General features: G+C 39.5%; 1 pseudogene; it reads left to right on the top strand.

Annotated features, from left to right (window-relative positions):
* The first annotated feature begins 1,001 nt into the window (after positions 1–1,001).
* LOC125611593 lies at positions 1,002–1,654 on the top strand (annotated as a pseudogene).
* Positions 1,655–13,381: the final 11,727 nt, after the last annotated feature.

Below are 13,381 nucleotides of genomic sequence, written 5' to 3'. Positions count from 1 at the left end.
TATGAAAAAAAATTTCATTATATAATATATATTCAAAAGAATATATAAGATTTCTGAATATTAATTAAAATATTTACAATAAAATAAACACACATGTTCTCAAAACCCAGGTTAAGAAATAAACAGTAACTTTAAAGTTGTTTTAAGTATCTCCCTGACAGCAAGACTCACACCCTTAGATGTTGAATAAATCCTACTCTTGTTCTCCTGAATAATTTTATGAACTATGATTGTATCCTTAAAAATATGCTATTCAGTTTCCCTATTTTAAAACTTTATATAAATGGAATTTTACTGCATAATCTGTGACTGGATTTTTCCCCTTCAGATTCTGTTTTTTCAATTCATCCGTGTGGGAGCACGTGGGTGTAGTTTGTACAATTTGAGAAGATGCCATGATAGTTTTATGTCAATACCCATGTAGATGGCTTTTATCAGGTTAAAGAAATTTTGTTCTTTTACTGCCTGGTGGTCTGATGCCACTGCCAGCGTGGCCACTGCCTGGGAACCAAGTGTGTGATTAGGCCACAGTCTTCAATGAGTAGACAGATGCCTCAGTTCTGGGGTGCTCTTGGGCACAAATTTACGGAGTTTCTGAAGGGCACTGGAGCTCACTTCCAGAAACAGCACGGCCTCCATGCAGACAAGTGAACTGTAGAAATTCATTACAACGCCACCAGGAAGCCCCCTAGAGTGGTCAGTCTGGACAGAGAAGTGTTGGATTGAAATCCACAGAACATTTTATAGGAGATCTCACCTGGACGGGGTAGGCCGCCAATCACTTCCTTAATATTGCTTCAGTGTTCCTGGATTGAAGAGTTGCTGATTCATATCGGCAGCTCATCTCATTTCCCATTCCTCCCAACTTCATACTCAAAGCTCTGAGAATATCAAGTGGAGTATATTGAAGTAGACTTCTGTTACTTTGCATCATTTCTGTGTTCAATTTTTAAAATTCTTTCATAACCCTATTGAGTGCTTTGTTTTAAAACTAAATTAATATGGCTCGAATGAACCACCTTTGCTCCTGTGGAAGTTACATATAAGAACATGAGATTCCTTAAGCCACATTATAGAGGAACTTAAGAAGTATGGTGTTATTATAATAGTGAGGTCATGTAAAGCAACCTGTTGCATTATTGTAGAGAGAAAAGGCATTCGTGCTTTGTTTTTTTTTTTTAATTTGTTCTTTTTAGTTATACATGATAGTAGAATGTATTTTGACATATTATACCTATATGAAGTACAACTTCCCGTTCTTCTGGTTGTATAGCATCCATGTTCTTGATAGGCCTTTGATGACAGTACACCACTATCTAACCAGATTGTTCGTGACTGTAAGTCTTATAAAAATTAAGTTCATAAAGCACCTAGTCCTTGTATTGCTGTCCCTTGTGTTGCAGGCCTTGGGAGAGCTTCAGTACTTGTTGCCCTAGTAGTCATCGAAGGTGGAATGAAATACGAAGATGCAGTACAATTCATAAGATGAAAGCAGCATGGAGCTTTTAATAGCAAGCAACTTTTGTGTTTAGATAAGTATCATCCTAAAATGCAGTTGCACTTCAAAGATGCCAGTGCTCATAGAAACAACTGTTGCAGCCAACAAAACTCAAAAATAGCACCTCATGCTATTGCCTTGGAAGTGAAACATTAGACAGGATCTAATATGTCGTACATATTAGCCAACATGTTGGTAAATAAGTCTGATGACGCTTTCTTGGGAGTATTGAAAAGCAGTCTTACCAGGCCACAAGCTTGCAAAATTTCAACTTTTGTGTTTGGGTTGTGTTTAAGCTGTTTAGCAGTCTTTATTATTTCCATTCAGCATTTAAAAGGTGATTATCATTTGTACCAATTGACCTTTCCTAAAATCATGCACTGTTAAGTTACTGTCTTTATATCTACTTCCATGCAGAATCTTATATAAAAATTTAGAAAGATTAGGTGCCCAAATACTCAGCATAATACTTATATATTTGTAGTTTCATACAAATCCAAAATTCCACGACCTTATGTGACTGCCGCGTCCGGCTAACGGAGCCGAGTCCGGCGAGGGACGGCGGGGTTAAAAATACACAGGACACCAAGGTTCTTCATCCAGGAGGGAGCGTGTGCGCGCGCGCTTTATTGCCAAATTTGTTCCCCTTATATATCTTTTTAACAGCTGTGGGAAATTACTCAAAAGTGAGGAGGGGAGAGTAATAACTGCGTCCTTGGGTTACCGTCACGTCACCGTCCCCTATCAGGAGGCTCGAACAGGTCAAGATGTTCCCGAGAGACACATATGCTCCAGGCAGATAAACAGGGAACCGCAAGCCTGCGTCATGGCCTTGTGAGCTGGCCACATTGACATGCATAACAAAGAACTGGGGGTTGAGTCCCCAGGGGCCAGGGCGGGCCTGCTACCAGCATGTGACTTATTTCTTCAGTCATATCTAACATTGCAAGGCCTAGGTGGTCATTTGCCTGCTTACAATTCCCAGTTCATCCCAGTATACGTTGGGCTTGCTTGTAACCGTTGGTTTGGGGCTTTATTTGTTTTGTTTTTTGTTGTTAATTTTTACCAAGTCTTATGTTGATTATTTAATGTCTTTCTATAAGTCTTATTTTTTTGCTGCTATGGGAAACGTCCATTTTGAAAATCTAAGTTGTTACAGAAGCACACATCTTTAATTAATCTCCAGACCCCCCCCCCAAAAAAAAAAGCCTTACAGTTAATTTAATGTTTGCACTCGAGGTGCAACTTAACAGGGAGGGCCTGAAAACAATGGAAGGAGGCTATTAAATATTTTTAATAAAATGTTGCCTTTGTCTTGTGCAGAACCTGTAGGATATGATCTTTAATTTAGTAAATATTTTTTAAAGGTAGACATGCTTTGTTATTGTAGCTAAAACAATTCTCAATCATAAAATTTCTGAAATTCTTATAAATTTTTTCATAATTATCAGAAATTGTTTACCAACTTACTTTTTGTTTGAAGTGTTCTCTTCCTTTTCTTCCCAACCTCTTGCAAAAAAAAAAAAAAGAAAGAAAGAAAGAAAAGAAAAGAAAAAAAGTTGTTTCTGTTAATGAATTGAGTAGACATCTAATATTTTAAATGCCTTTTGAGCTGTGTAACTTAACATTTGGATACATGATAATTTTGTATTATTATGTAATTGATAAAATGGTGATGAGTATGGATGTGAGTTCAACCATATATTTGTACTGTCTGCAAATGTATGGCTATAGTTCTGTGGAAGAAATAAATTGTCAGTGTTCATTGGCTTGTAAAAAACATAGTGCAAAGGCTTAAACATCTGAATAAATAATGAAATGCAAAAACAAAAAAGAAAAACGAAATTTTATTTTTTTCCTTATTGCCAGAAGATGTTATCATGAAAAAACTGAGTTTTATCAAATATCTTTCCATTGTAATATGTATATAATTTTTTCATATAGTGTATTGCATTATTTTCTAATAGTAAATCAACAATGATTCCTGAGATAACATCACGTTGACCATTTTTTATAAAGTATTGAGTATGGCAAACCCTATTTTATTTGGGATATTGGCATCTGTATTTTTTTGGTGAGATTGGTCTACAATTTTCCTTTCTTGAACTGTCCTAGACTGATTTTAGTATCAAAGTTGTATCGTTGCCTAAAATGAGTTTGAAAATATTCCCTTCTAACCTGTTTTCTGGAACAGTTTGTGTGAGATGGCAGTTCGTACCTGAAATGTCATATACAATTCTCCTATGTGGCCATCTTGGTGTGCTATTTTCTGTGTGGAAAGGGTTAAGTAGTCATTCAGTTTTTTTTAATGGTTATAAGACTGTAAGTTTCCCTCTAACTACTGCTTTGGCTACATCACAAAAGTTTGGATAGGTCTTACCTTTATCACTCTGCATGTGTTTTTTTTTTTTTTTTTCACTTTATATTAGGAGAAAGCCTAACAAAATTGGATTATGAACCTCAGAGCCCAATATCTATGTGAAAATACCAACTTCACTACTTTCTACTTGTGTGACCTCAGGCATGTGGTTTATCCTGTGTGGAACCCCAGTGCTTCATCCATCAAGTACCAATCTTATAGGAGTTGAAGAGAATTTAAAACTCTCAGTGTTTGGGACATTAGCTAATTAATGAGTGTCACCTGTAGTGTTTGCTGTTACTTCTTCTTTAAACCTTGAGTTGGTTATCTGTTTCAAAATATCCAAATGTCAAGGGGGCAGTTTCTAGTTAACTTTTGTTATTGCTTCATAATTTTGTGTAATGGTGGGTGGCCAAAGGATATAATCCATAGATCAATTTGTTGAAATTCATTGAGGCCAACACTTTGGCCAATCATGCCATTGATTTTCATGAATGTCCTACATATGCTTAGAAATATGTGCTCTCCAAGAATAAGATCATTAATGATGCCATTCAATTCTTTTCCTTTGCTGGTAATTTTGTCTGCTTAATCTAAGAAAGGTGTGAGCATCCTTAAAGCAGATGAGTAATCTTTGAGTGTCTTATGTTTTGTTTTGAAATAAGGGGGGGTTTATTCTCTGGCAGCTCTGGAGATCAGAAGTCTAAAAGCAGGTTGCAGTGGGGTTAGTTCCTCCTGAGGCTCTGAGGGAAATCTGTTCCAGGCCTCTCTCCTAGCCTCTGGTGGTAGCCAACAATCCTTATAGACACATCGCTCCGATCTCTGCCTGTTACATGGTGTTCCCCTGGGCGTCTCTGTGTCCAAATGTTCCACTTATTATAAACATACTAGTTGTGTTGGATCCATTGTTATCCATTGTTATACTTCATTTAACTTGATCGTATCTACCAACTAAGCTTATACTTACAGATTCTAGGTGGACATGAATTTTGGGGATACTATAAAATTCAGTATGGGTGGTGTAGAGGTAGAGGGAAGTGTTTATATTCAAGAGATTTTTTTTGACAGAAAAAACAACAAAGGGGCATTGATCTACTCTAGTTCTTTCTCTATCCAAATGTATTTTAAAAGCTGTTATCTTAGGTCTCTAGTGACCTTTGTTGCTTCCAAGTGTTCTTGCTGACCAAATCTATTCTACCAAAAGCAAAGAGAGCCATGGAGAGCAGGAAGCCCCTCCTCAATGTCCTTGGAGGAGACACAGACTCATCCATTCTTTGGGTGCATTTGCATTCACAGATTGGGATCCCTTTGGACCATCACTCCATGTCCTTAGATCAACTTGGCTGCAATGCATAATATGCTTGGTGTGCTTTACTAAAGATCTGTTCTTTATGTTCTCATTTTTTGTATCATGACTTTTCCTGAATAAGAATATTCACATAGCACAGTTTCAGAAGTTCAGTTCATGGCTGACTGACTCCATTGCTCTTGACCTGGAGTGCTCTGCCGAACATCATGTGGGTAGAGACTGGTGGAAGAAGGCAGCTTGTTTCATGACAGACAGCAGTCAGAGAGCTCTAAAGTTATCAGTCATTTTGTTTTAGAATTTACATAAAAATTTTGAAGGCACTATAGAGTTCCCATATACCCCACACCTATTTTCCTGTTGTGAACATCTGACATTAGTCCAGTACTTTTGGCATCATTAGTACACCAGTATTAATGAACTATTATTAACTCTAGTGTGTGATTTATTCAGATTGCCTTAGTTTTGTTGCTATTTCCTGCTCTCCTGTCCCTTACTGGGGATTGAACCCAGATATGCTCTACCACTGAGCTACACCCCTAGCCCTTTTTATTTTGAAACAGGATCTCACTAAGTTGCCTAGGCTGGTCTCCAATTTGCAGTTCTCTTGCCTCCGCCTCCCACAGATTGCTGTTTATACCTGATGTCCTTTTCTATTCCAGGTCCCCATTCACATTAAATTTAGTCATCCTGTCTCCTTAGGCCATTCTTGGTTGTGACAGCTCTTACACTTTGCTGGTTTTTGATGACCTTAATGGTTTTGAGGAATTCGGATCCATATTTTTTAGAATATCCTTCCATTGCTATTTGTAGATGTTTTCCTCATGATTAGACCAGAGTTTTGGTTTTAGGGAGGTAGATTGTAAAGGTTGAGTACATTCTCATCACATAAGATTGAGTTCATGCTATCTGCATGATCTATCACTGTCCATGTTTACCTTTATCACCTAGTAGTAAAGTTTTATGCATGTTACTTTGCTTTTCATTCTAATAGAATGTCATTATAATAAATATCATGATGTAATACGAAGAATCCAGAGTTCTGGATTCTAGGCCCATTTCTACCACTAAATTGCTAGTTACTATTTAAGCTTTGGTTGGTTATTTCCCCTTCTGATCCTCAGAACTTTTATATATTCATAAAATTTGGTACTGGACACTGAACCCACCCCTGAGCTACATCTCCATCCCCTTTTTTAAACTTTGAGACAGGGTCTTGCTAAATTGCTGACCTTGAACATGAAATCTTTCTGCTTTAGTCTCCCAAGTTGCTGGGGATTACAGGCATGCACCACCTAAAAATTTTATATTTTTTTATTGGTGCATTACATAATAGTGGGATTTGTTGTTTCATATTCATACATGCACACAATATAACAATATAATTTGGTCAATTTCCTTCCCCAGTACATCCCTTTTCCCTCTCCTCTCCCTTCCCCTGGTCTCCCTCCTCTACTCTATTGAATCTCCCTTTTACTTTCATGAGATCCTACCCTACCTTTGTTTTGTTCTTTCTAGTTTCTACATATGAAAGAAAACATACAACCCTTGACTGAGTTTGGCTTATTCTGTTTAGCATGATACTCTCAAATCTATCTTCTTTTGAAATACATATCATGCATATAGGTCCTTATGAAATGCCTTCTAAACAATATGCTGCAACTCAGGTTGGAAATCATAGTAGCTAGCAATCAAGGTGTCCCCAGTAAATAGGGCTGACCAATTGTAAGATATTGTAGAAATCATGCTGTTTGACTTCTGAGGTTAGATAATGAGTCACTGTGGTTTTCACTTTGTGCTGTATTGGACCACTGTGTTGTGAACACTCCACTAGCTTTAGGAAAAGGTTCATGTTGTGAGGAACTGAGCCCTCCTGCCAGTGCCAGTATTGGCTTCCCTGTCATTGAATGTACTGTTTTGGAATCAGGTCCTCTACCCTTTTCAAGCCTTTGGACAATTGCAGTCCTAGACATATTGACTATATGTCTCATGAAAGACCTCAGTCCAGGTCTACCTAGCTAAAACATCCAGAATTCCTGAACACCAGCAACTGCATGGAATAAATGTTGATAAATATTCGTTAAAAACAAACAAAAAATAGCCTTGCGTCCCAAAACTTTGAGGCTCTTCCAGGACCCTCATGTATGGGAGAATGTGGGAAGGAGTGCTCACTGGCTTGTTTCCCAGGTTCTTCTCCCACTTAAACCACAGCAGCTCTGCCTTCATCTGAAGTTTACATATTGAGGGTCCATGTGGGATTTCATTTCAAGAATGGAGTGTGCTGCCAAAGATAAACTTGAAGTGGGGAGTCACGAACTGAAACCTATTTCTATGCAAGTATGAGTTTGTCAGGATGAAGCCACTACTATGTATAACCATTAAGCACTCATTTTAAAAATCCAGTGTGTGGCTGGTAAAAAAATAAATAAATAAACTTAAAAATACTGGTTTAGAGAAACACTAGATCAGATGACCTCCATCGTCATTTGTCTCTTACATTCTGATTCTACCTAGATCATGGGCAGCATTTCCTTCAAAGCTTGCTCCTCCTGCCATGAAATCAAATCCTAGAGGTGGGAGGTAAAAGCTCACAGTGTGCTGTTCACCAATAAGTTTATCAGGAAATGTCTCTCCTGTTTGTGAAGCCAAACAGAGTTCAATCCTGGACAGTGTTTGCAGGATGCAAGGGGACAGGTGTTTGCTTCTGTTGTCAGCATTTGATTATAATGACAATATTAACAACAGGACCAATAATGGCCAGAATGTTCAGCACTGTGTGAAAGGCCTTGGATGGGGGGTTTCATATTTATTCTCTCATTTTAATTCTTATGACCATTATAAGGTAGGCATTTTAGAGATGGAGGAAAGGAAGGTTGATAGATTAAATGATTCTCCAGTTACAAAATGTAGAGCTGTAGTTACAGAACCCTTGGCCACCATTTGAATTACACGGGCTGGTAGTAGAATGGAATGGCTGCTCTGGGTCTGAAATATACAGATTTCACACTAGGGAATCTTTTAACAGTCACTATAAGAAAAGCTCTTCACTATTCACCATCATTCCTGAGAGCTTACTCAGATCAGGAACTGTTCTTAGAAGCATGTAGGAAACCCTAACACTCCCTCAGGCTGTGCTAAGATGTTCGAGTAAACCTGAGAAACCATAAGCTGCTTCCACTGTTGTTCCCAGGATGATGCAAAGACCAATGTCTTACCTGGAAGCACAGTTAGGAAATGCCTTCATGAAAGAAGACAGGTGTGGTGACACATACCTGTAATCCCAGCAGCTCAGGAGGAGGATTGTTAAATTCAAAGCCAGCCTCAGCAATTTAGTGAGGCCCTAAGCAACTTAAGTGAGACCTGGTCTCAAAACAAAAAGTAAAAAAAGGACATCGGATGTGGCTTAGTGTCTCTGGGTTCAATCTCTGATACCAACAAACAAACAAAAGACAAGTGTTGGGGGGCAGGGGGATAACCACCATGGATCCCCAAAGAGAGGCCCTGTAGGAAAACCTTCCTGGGCTGGACCCAATCCTGATTGTGCCTATCCTGACTGGGTACTCTAACACCCTCCCCTCTACCTGCTGCAGAGGACCAATAATGAGCACCACAGTATCCCACACTGGCTTCTTCCATAGAGGACAGCAAGAACATTCCATTCAAACTGTTTGTGAAATTTTATCAACACAAAGGATATAATGTGTTAAAAAATCATTGAGAAAGTCCATGCAAACTATGTACAGAGATTTTTCCAGTCCTTGTCTTACTTATCTGTGTGATCTAATAAAATGTAGTTTCATTTTTTTTCAATTATTATAAACAATTCTACTCTGGTTACAGTGTTGTTTGGGTAGAACCCCAACTGTTTCACAAATGCATGTTATGTCAGCAACTATACAAGGGCAAAACTTCTCAAAGATGGAGCAGCACCAACTTATCTTCCACCAACTTGGCCCCCTGGAAGGTCGCTTCACTCCTCATGGCAAGTTCACCTACATCCCAAGGCTGGAATGGAACCTGCCCAGGAAGGTGTAGAAATTTGGTTCCACAAAGAAAAGTGGAACTTCATTGGCAAAGCAGCACCATCTTGATCCACAGACCCTCCCAGATCCATCTGCTCCCTTGGATGAATTGTTAGTGGAATAGAGCTGACCCCACGAGCTCAGTCTGCTGCTCCTCACAGCCCACTTCCCAGCCTCAACAAGCAATGGGCTTCCACCTGAGCCTGAGCCACCAACTGCAGAAAATTCTCCTGCTGGAGTTTCAAAAATGCAGACCCAGCTGTTCTTCCTCCCCTTGTGTTGGGCCTCCTCCCCACTACAGGCAAGGCTCCTTCACAGGGACAGTCCTTAGACTGGAAGTTTCTGCAGGAAAGCACAAAGGGAAGGTTATGCCAGCTTGCCTTTTCTCTCACTCCTGGGTGGAATTCCAGATTGTCTCACTGAAAGAAAAGTGACCACAACACTCAGAGCGACCAAGAGAGCTTTATTGCAGCAGTGCAACAGAGGAGAAAAGAAAGAGAGAGAGCAAGAGAGAGAGCAAGAGAGACAGAGAGAGCAAGAGAGAGAGGCCCAGCAGGAGGGAGTTTTTATAGCCCAAATCTAATGGGGTCTCTGGGTCTGCAAGCTGCCTTGTTGGCAACAAGGGGGTTAAGTGTTCGGCCTTGAGCGGCAGGCTGAGTGTTCAGCCTTGAGAAGGGAGGCAAAGCGCTCAGCCTTTAGCGGGGGCTTGGGCGTTTGGGCTTGAAGCAAACAGGTGATAAAGAACCAGACAGAGGGTTTGAGTGGCCAGGTCATCCTGCAGCTAACTTTGTTTGGCAAGCCCTGCGGGCAGCTTACTCAGCCTGTCCTGCACCTAACACTCACCACATCTTAAGCAGGGATCTAGAAGGCAGGTAAATTGATTTAAAAACTACTAGCACTAGGGATGTATCTCAGTAATAGAGCACTTACATAGCATGTACAAGGCCCTGGGTTTGATCCCCAGCTCTAAAATAAACAAATAAATAAAACACCATCTCTTACTGGTGACTGCCTCAAAATTTTCCAAAGTATCTTAAGGCCAACTCTTCACCTAGAGAAATAGGGGCTGGGATTAGTCAGTTGATTTGGTGTATCTGTTAAGAGTCTGCTCTTTATTATCAGGAAGTAAACTAGACTTGCAGTTTAACTTCGATAAGATGGGATGTGCCTACTCTAGCAGGTGAAATGAACACTGTGAGGGACAGACACCAGGAAAGGGGCTCAAGCCAAAGGCCACCAGGTAGAAAGGGCAGCCTACACAGGTGGGATTCTAGATCCCTCACATGACCTAGTCCCAGCTGCTCAGGGGTTTGGTGATTTCCTTCGTCCCAGCAACCACTACTGGCCAATTAATTATATTTTGGGGGCACATTTTAAACACCAATAACCTGCTGGGTATGGTGGCACACCCACAATCCCAGGGGCTTAGGAGGCGGAGGCAAGAGGTTCAAGGCCTGCCTCAGTAATTTAACAAGACGTCAGCAACTTAGAGAACTTATCATTCTATCTCATTATTTTAAAAAAGGAAAAGTGTGTGTATGTGTGTGGCATGGGGAGCACTGGGGTAAAATGCCCCGGGTTCAACGCTCAGTACAAAACACAAAACAAAAATCAATATCAATAACCTACAAAACAGTTAATGTGAGTTGTTAGAGGAAATGTGTAATCACCCAATCAACAGTCACTAACAAAACAACCTGACTTTATGAAATTTCAGGTTAACACTGTATCCCACAGCGGCGGACAGCAGAGGTGGCAGAGGTGGCAGGAGAGGTTCCTAATAAAGATGCTAAGAAAGAATGTAAGACGGGAAAATAATTAAATATTTTTACTGTGTTGTCAATGAATATTCATTTACATATGCGGTGCTGAGAATCAAACCCTGTGTTTCACACATTCCAGGAAGAAGAGAACATGAGAGGAGTCTTTGGAGCCAACAGGAGAATTCAATTGTTGTGAAAAGCAAGGAATCCATGTCCTCTGTTGCTGAGGATCTCCAAGTCACTCACTGGTTTTGCTGAGCCGGTTCTGGGTGCCATCCAGAAATGGAAGAGAATATTTACAAAAGAAAATACATTCTCCAGGAACCATTGACAATAAGGGATATGTTCATTGATTTTTCTGAAGAGGAATGGAAATGCCTGGACCCTTTTCAGCAGACTTTATATGGAGATGTGATGTTAGAGATCTATAGAAACCTACTCTTTATTGGTATGACTTCTAATCAAAACCAAGAATTTTCAGGAGAGCAAGAAATAAAATATTTTTGGCAAAACTTGATAAAGCGAAGTGCAGAGTGTTCAGCTGCAATTAAGGATGCTCCTCTGGACAGGGCCTTTTTTTTTTTTGACTTTTTTTTAGGAAGGCAGCTGAGCGCCCAAGTCCCAGGATCCAGGTCAGCCTTTCAATGCTATTGGAATGTGATGTGATCCAATTGTACATCCATTCAGCCAAGGGGCAATGTATGTGTATCCTAATGGGCTGCATCAGTGTCATAGGGCTCTCATAAGACAATGAATAGATGGAGTTACACAGATATTTATTTGTTCTAATTCTTGAATTTTTATATCAAGGTATTTGCTGGAATGCTTTCCTTTGAGGCCCACTCTTTGAGATGTAGATTGCCATCTTCTGTCTCCATGTTTGCATGACATTTTCCTGGGTTTCTCTGTGTCCTTAGAATGTAGGTTGCTCTAAACATTAAAGCTTCAGATACAATTGATTATACCTGCTGGCACCATTTGCATATTAAATGAACCAATTAAGGTTACCAATACTTTGAAAAGAATATCCTCATCTAAGAGTCCTCAGTCTTTAAAAAAGAACTATTTTGAGAATAGCTCGGTTATTTTTCAGCCCGTGCCCATTGAATATTATTCTTTGCAGCTCATTGTTCCATCCTTCGATGATGTTTAGGTGTCACTGTTATCCCTGAATTGTGTCTAGCTTCTAGCATTGATTTGGCCAGGCCTGTTGTTTACTTGTACAGCTGTGGGCTTTCCCTCTTTTTTTTTTTTTAATTGAGCTGTGTTTTATATTACTTTCTCTAATGATGAGTCAGTAATCACTGCTTATTTCTCTTTATTCTTTTATCTTATCAGTTTTATTTACTTTTGTCTAATTAGTGGCAATCAGTTTTATTTACTTTTGTCTAATTAGTGGCAATCTATTACAGAATAGTCACTTTGTGATTAGTTAAGCATTATTTTAAAGCGTTCTTGCCTATCTCACATTCAAAATAGTTATAAAATGCTAGACAGGTTTTCTTTATTTGGAGATTTAAGTTGTTAACAAGAATATTTGGTATATATTTTAAAAGTATGTATTTTTAATCTAAAGTTGATATTCTGAATATAAAGGTAAAGGATAATAATTTCCAAAAGAGTCACGAAAGCTTCGATTAAAATATATTTATGCAGCCAAGTGGCTGCACTTATGTAGATTTATAAAGAATTTTTATTTAAGATTTTGTTGTGTTTTGTTGTTCAACGGGGATATTTCTAAGACAATTTGCTGAATAGATTTTAATTAAAATTATGAAAGTAAAAAACAACAACAACAAAAAACACACTGTATCCCATCTCTCTCCTGGGTGAGCAAACACTAGGAAAACAACCAATAGCATTCAGGCCTCCAGAGCCTCGACTCTCGTAATCTTGCTGAGAGTACTCTCCCTAGCAAATCAGATGCCATTTATTTATGTTTTCCTCCCACCTTGTCTAGACCATGGGCTTCAGGAAAGTAGTTTCTCTCAGGTAGAGCTGCTTAATAAACATCTGACTTTGGCTTTCACAAGTAGGAGGATCAAACAACTCATGAAATTAAAAATGAGTGTATGTCCTGGCTTGCCCCCAAAGCTATGGTTCTCACCCCTGGTTGCATGTAAGAATCACCTGAAGTCCTTGAACTCTTGATGTCCTTGGCTATAACCCAGACCGAGATTCCAGGGGCGAGGTCCAGACATTACCTGCTTTCAAAGCTCACCAGGTGATACCAGGATGCAGCCACGATGAGACCCACTGCCCTAAAGCTTAACGGCAGAGCATGGGGAAAGGGTTCCCACTGGAAAGAAGCTAAGCCCTCAGTCCTGCTACATGGGTCACTGGCTAGCTCTATGGGTATCCAGGGAATGAAGGTTGGGAGTGGGATAGAGAGTGATTTATTGTTTCAAAAAACAAGAACAAAATGGAACAATA

This window comes from Marmota marmota, unplaced genomic scaffold, assembly GCF_001458135.2.
Source record: "Marmota marmota marmota unplaced genomic scaffold, marMar, whole genome shotgun sequence".
NCBI lineage: Eukaryota > Metazoa > Chordata > Mammalia > Rodentia > Sciuridae > Marmota > Marmota marmota.
Note: the sequence above shows the minus strand (reverse complement) of the source record. Positions and strands in the feature narration are given on the sequence as shown.